Source organism: Myotis lucifugus, unplaced genomic scaffold (genome assembly GCF_000147115.1).
Source record: "Myotis lucifugus unplaced genomic scaffold, Myoluc2.0 scaffold_247, whole genome shotgun sequence".
NCBI lineage: Eukaryota > Metazoa > Chordata > Mammalia > Chiroptera > Vespertilionidae > Myotis > Myotis lucifugus.
The window spans coordinates 633,013-639,441 of NW_005871295.1; the positions used below are offsets into that span (position 1 = coordinate 633,013).

The following is a 6,429-nucleotide window of genomic DNA, read 5'->3' on the forward strand; positions in this document are numbered from 1 at the left end:
TGGCCGGCCGGGGCCAGGGGAAGGGGAGCAGGCTTGTCTGTGCATCTGACCGGCCCCTGCAGCCCTGGCCCAGCCCTGGCGGCCCTGCCCTCGGGGGCAGGAATGGTTTTGTGGAACTTCTCACTATCTTCTCTTGGGCACAAAATAGCATTTCACCTGTCCCCTGGCAGGACAGGCTGCATGATAAGAAATCCAGGAAGTTAGCAAACTTGGAGGCTTGGCCATCCCCCAGGCCTGTGCCAGAACCAACAGAGCCGGTGCCGGCTGAAAGGTCCTGTCCCGGGCAAACACCACCGTTTGCCAAGTAGGAATTGTTTTTGCCGAGGTCTGTGTGCTCGGTGGGTGAGAGGAGCCCCCCGGGCACACACCCCACCCCGGCTCTGGCATCAGCTCTTACTAACCGCGCCCTGAGGGAGCCAGGGCCAGGGAATGGAGTGGGACTTTCACGGCCATTAATGAAAGATGCAAAACTTACTGCAAAAAATAATAGCACTAATGAGCAATCTTCCCACCTCCCCCAGCTTTGCCAGCACAGTCTCACTGAGAGGCGAGCATGATCGGCCTCCTGCCGGGGACGGAGGGCAGCGCCTAAGGGCCGGCAGAGGGCTGGGCATTGGGGTCAGGCCAGGCTGCGCTCACCGGGAGCCTGAGGCGGGCGCTCTGGGCTCTGAGAGCCTCCATGCCCACACAGGAACAAGGACGATGGCGGACGCGAGCCACGGGTCCCGGGTTCCACGGAGAGAAGCGCCTGAGAGCCCTTAGCCGGGTGCCTGGCCTGTTCTCCGTGATAAATCGGGCTCCTGCCTCCGTCCAGGCACTGTTCGTGAGCTGCTGCGATCGGACAAGGAAACACGCCTGCCTGTGACTACACACCCCACGGCACCCCGCGTGCGAGAGCGGCCCCTGTGTGAAGGCCCGGCCGCCGCGGCCCTGCCAGACATCACAGGCAGCTCCTTTGTAAACAGCAATAAAGTAATTTAGTGCGAATGATGAAATCTCTGCCCTGCAGTGCTCATTATTAATAGGAATTAAATGTATTTTAGGTAACAAAACAGTGAGTAATGTGGGCAATGAACACAGCGTGCGAGCCTGACCCGCGGGCCTGAGTGACAGGGCGCCCTGGCTCACACCAGCCCCTGGAGAACAAGCCGTGCCCCTGCAGCGTGGCCCCTTCTGGGGCCGCAGGTTAGTGAGTCATTGCCGGGCTCTGAAGGCTGGCACCGGAGTCAGGCCTCCTGTCACCTGCCAGCCCTGGGCCCCACGGCTCTGGCGTTGCTGGTGATGTAAAAAGCCTCTCTCCACTCTGACACTCTCACAGGCTCCTCCTCAGGGCCAGGTATTCTGTGCGCTCCTTCCAGCTCTCCCCACCGGAAACCCACCTGCACCCGGACAGCCCCTAGAGCTGGAGCTCGGCCCAGAGGAAAACGCATGGAAGCTCTCCTTCCCTGAGCTGTCACTGCCCACACGGCCTCTCTCGAGCAATCGGTGAGCTCTTAAAGGGCAGAGGCCAGCCAAGAGCACCTCTGCCCAGCAGGTACCTGGAACACAGCAGGGGCCTGGCAACGTTTGCAGGAAGGGAAGGAGAAAGGAACATATGAATGAATTTGGCAAGTTCAAGAGGTGCGTGAGGAGAGAAAAAGTAGGTGGATACAAATGAATCTAAAGCCATGACATCACACACAGCCAATCAGGGAAGTAAATTTTCCTGCAGTGGGGCATTCGGCGAGAAGGGGCACTTCATGCCCAGACATGGAGGAATGGTGAGAAATGGTGAGTGGGAGAAGTTAGGAAAGAAAGGGCAGGAGGAAGTGGGAGGCAGACGCGCCAGGCTGAGCCAGGCACTGCGCTAGGCACCTCCAGGGGCCTGGCAGGCGGTCTCCACAGCGGCCCTGCATGTGATGCAATGCAGATGAGGGGACTGGGACTCAGGAAAGACAGGTCCCTGATCCAAATTCACAGGCTGGACAGTGGCTGTGCAGGAATGTACAGCCCTGTTTGACTGGTTCTGAAACCAGGTGCCATCCAGGACACCTAGCTCCATGCCAAGTTTTGCCACACTTGCAGTGGGCTGTGTCCCCCCTCTTAAGGTCTCAGGCGACTGGGACTCAGGAAGGAGGTGAAATGAAGGGGTTGGGCAGGATGAGCTCCAAGCTCCCTTGAGGCCCTGCCTCCTTGTGTCCCAGGGCAGATCTAGTCGATCAGGTCAGGCTTCCTAGAGGGGATGGGGGACTGAAGTTCTTCCCACGGACAACAGACACACAGTTCCTTTTATGTTGCCAAGAGACAATCCAGGGCAAGGAGGGAGAGGCCCGCGGCAGAGATGACTCCATGCCCCAAAAATGAGAATCACAGCAGCCCACAGGATTGTGCAAGCTGCCCGCAAGGCTCCCAGTCGGCCCTGCCTGGAGAAGGGCTGTTCACACTCCCCGAGGCTGGGCTTCCAGTTAACTCTGCTGCCCGCACAGCTCTCCAGGCTGCCAGGAGCGCTGTGTGGGGCTGATAGGACAGCCTCACCAGCCCTTTATCTCACACGCCAGATGCCTATTAGTTCATTGATTCATTCGCTCACTCACTCATTCATGTACTTGTTTAGTCCCCCATTCATTCCCCGAGTGATTGCCAGGCGCTGTGCAAGGCGCTGGGGATATGGAGGTAAACAAGAGATCATCCTGATGAGCCTCCAGGATCAAGAACCTCGAAGGACAGCGAGACACTAAATATAGATAATGATCCTGCAGCCGGGTTGGTGCAATGGAAAAGGTATGTGCCTGGAGTTCAGGGAACACCGGCAGGGCACTTTGGCATCTCTCTATGGAAATATTTAACTCCTGGTTTAAAAAAGCAAAACAAGATAACTCTATACTCAGTTACCTTAATTTTTTTTGCATAAATGTAGATACATGCGAATGTCCCATTTAAAGTTTTTATTACATTCTACTTAAGGCCTGGCCAGGAAATCACCTCGGTCGTTTTCAGAGCTCCCTGCCTCGGGTTCATGCCGAGGTCCCGGAGTGTGCACGGTGTGCAGGCGCCGTGGGCGGCGGCCCAGAGGGAGCCCTCCTCCAGTGGGCGTGCTCCTTGGTATCCAGTGGCTGCTGAGCTGCCAGGTTTGGGGCTCAGGACACTGGGTGGGGTGCGCTTTGACTCGTTTCCCTGGATGGTGTGTCCTTGCTATGCAGGGGCCCCATCCCACCGCTGGGACTTGGAAGCCCTTCCAAGCGGCCAGGACCCTTCCCCCTTCCTACTCAAACTCTCGCCCCCACCCACTCCTTTTGGGGACTGCCTGTGCAATCTCTTTCCTGATGGTCCTTTTTCCCAAAGGACGGGTACCTGTCAGGAGCTGCTGCTTGGGTTTTTCCAATGCCGCTGGGATCGGGACATAGGCAAGGGTCACCTACAAATCTGGGGCTTTCAGGGGGAAAATGCAGGGGCGAAAAGGCAAATTCAGATTTCAATAAATTACCTGTCCTGCACAGTCCTTTTATTTATCACTTCTTCAAGCTTATTTCCAGAGGCAAAGCCGAAAGATCAGCACATTTTATTTACTTTCTATTATTTTATTTATTTTTAATTTTATTTTTCAATTACAGTTCACATTCAACATTATTTTGTGTTCGTTTCAGGTGTACAGCATAGTGGTCAGACAATCATATACTTTACAAAGTGTTCCCCTGATATTTCTAGTACCCACCTGGCACCACACATAGTTATTACAATATTATTGACTACTAGAGGCCCGATGCACAAAATTTGTGCAAGAGTAGGCCTTCTTTCCCCCGCTGCCAGTACCGGCTTTCCTCTGGCATCTGGGACCTGGGCTTCCCTGGCTTCGTCTGGAAGGACATCTGGTCTAATTAGCATATTACAATTTTATTTTTATAGGCTAGAGGCCCGGTGCATGAAATTAATGCATGGGGTGGCGGGGTCCCCTCAGCCCGACCTGCACCCTCTCCAATCCGGGACCCCTCGGGGGATGTCTGACTCCCGGGATCAGGCCTAAACTGGCAGTTGGACATCCCTCTCGCAATCTGGGACTGCTGGCTCCTAACCGCTCGCCTGCATGCCTGCCTGCCTGATCACCCCTAACCACTCTTTCTGCCTGCCTGATCACCCCTAACCACTCTGCCTGATAGCCTGATGCCCCTAACTGCCTCTGCCTGTCTGCCTGATCACCCCTAACTGCTCCCCTGCTGGTCTGATTGCCCCCTAACTGCCCATCCCTGTGGCCTGATTGCCCCCTAACAACCTCTGCCTCGGTCCCCTCCACCATGACTTTGTCCTGAAGGATGTCCGGTCTAATTAGCATATCACCCTTTTATTAGTATAGATGTTCCCTAGGCTGTACTTTACATCCCCATGACTATTTGTAAGTAACTATTTGTACTTAATTCCTTCACGTTTTCATCAGATCTCCAACTCCCCTCCCCTTTGGAACCCATCAATCTGTTCTCTATATCTATGAGTCTGTTTCTATTCTATTTGTTTATGTTGTTCTTTAGATTCCATCCTATCTAATAAAAGAGAAACATGGTAATTAACCATCCTTCCGCTATGCTCAAGCCATGCCCACAAGCCACGCCCACAAGCCAATCAGGAGCGAGTATGCAAATTAATCCAACTAAGATGGCAGCGGCAAGACCACAGAGCTGGAGCAAAGAGACGGCTTGGGTTGCCCCCAGCGATGGAGAAAGCCAAGCTTCCCGCCTGCCGTGGCCGGCCCTCGGCTTGGCTCAAGGCTACAAAGTTTCAATTATAGAAGATAAATAAATCCCAGATACCTGCTTCCAGCCGACCGTGGCCTCTGCTCAAGGAGGGTCTGGAAGCCTGGGTTGCCAGGGGCAACTTAGACTTCCAGCGGGACCTGGCCTCCACTCAAGGCTACAAAGTTTCAATTATAGAAGATAAATAAATCCCAGAAAAAAAAAGAAAAAAGAAAAAAAGGAGAGGCTGGGAGCTTGGGTCGCCAGGGGCATGGCCAGCCTGAAAATGGCCCTCAGCCCCTCACTCAGGCTGGCCAGGCACCCCAGTGGGGACCCCCACCCTGAAGGGCCTTTGCCAGCCTGCAAATAGCCATCAGCCCCTCACCCAAGCTGGCCAGGCACCCCAGCAGGGACCTCCACCCTAAAGGGGGTGTGGCCAGCCTGAAAATGGCCCTCAGCCCCTCACCCAGGCTGGCCACACCCCCATGGGGAGAGGGTCCCCTCTGGGGGGATTGGTCAGCCTGCAAACAGCCATCAGCCCCTCACCCAGGCTGGCCAGGCACCCCAGCAGAACCCCCACCCTGATCCAGGACACCCTTCAGGGCAAACCAGCCAGCCTCCACCTGTGCACCAGGCCTTTATCCTATATAATAAAAGTGTAATATGTAAATTGACCCTAACAGCAGAACAACTGGGAATGACTGGTCACTATGACACACACTGACCACCAGGGGGCAGATGCTCAATGCCGTAGCTGCCCCCTGGTGGTCAGTGCGCTCCCACAGCGGGAGCTCTGCTCAGCCACAAGCCAGGCTGATGGCTGCCAGCATAGCGGTGGTGGCGGGAGCCTCTCCCACCTCCTCAGCAGCACTAAGGATGTCCAATTGCAGCTTAGGCCTGCTTCCCACTGGCAAGTAGACATCCCCCAAGGGCTCCCGGGCTGCCAGAGGGATGTCTGACTGCCAGCTTAGGCCTGATTCCCCCGGGGAGTGGGCCTAAGCCAGCAGGTGGACATCCCCCGAGGGGTCCCATACTGCTAGAGGGCACAGGCCGGGCTGAGGGACCCCCCCCCTCCCCGAGTGCACAAATTTTTGTGCACCGGGCCTCTAGTATATAAATAAAAGCATATGGTATCTGTCTTTCTTAGACTTATTTCACTTAGCATAATACCCTCTAGGTCCATCCATGCTGTCTTAAAAGGTAAGATTCTGTTCTTTTTATGGCTGTGTAATATTCCATTGTATATGTGCACCACAGCATTTTAATTCACTGCCTATTGAAAAATATGGAACGCTTCAGGAATTTGTTTGTCATCCTTGCACAGGGGCCAGACTAACCTTCTCTGTATCGTTCCTTAGTGTACTATGTGCTGCACAGGTCAGCACATTTTAAAGAATTTACTCTCACCAGCAGTGTGTGCACAGCGTCGATTTCACCACACCATCACCAGCATCAAGTGTCAATATGCTTTATTTTAAATCTCTGACAATTTTATAAATGAAGACATTTTATATTCAATATTTTTGCCTTTCTTTGACTACTCATGCTGCTCATGTATTTTAGCAGTATGTATTATTTGCAATGCTTCTTTTAAAAACAGAAATTCCTGGGTAAGTGTGAGTGGACAGACTCTAGGGCTGCCTCAGGTTTTGCTCAAGTCACTTCTGATGTCCTTGCAGATGTCTTTCCTCACCGAGGGCAGTGCCCTCGCCTTGTCTCACTGGGATTC

At 54.0% G+C, this 6,429-nt stretch overlaps 1 non-coding gene across 1 annotated transcript; it reads right to left on the reverse strand.

The window, feature by feature from the left end:
- Positions 1-5,979: 5,979 nt before the first annotated feature.
- On the reverse strand, positions 5,980-6,083 carry LOC111827924. The gene has a single exon (XR_002831673.1). It is a non-coding gene; the product is annotated as a U6 spliceosomal RNA (small nuclear RNA).
- Between the last annotated feature and the right edge of the window lie 346 nt (positions 6,084-6,429).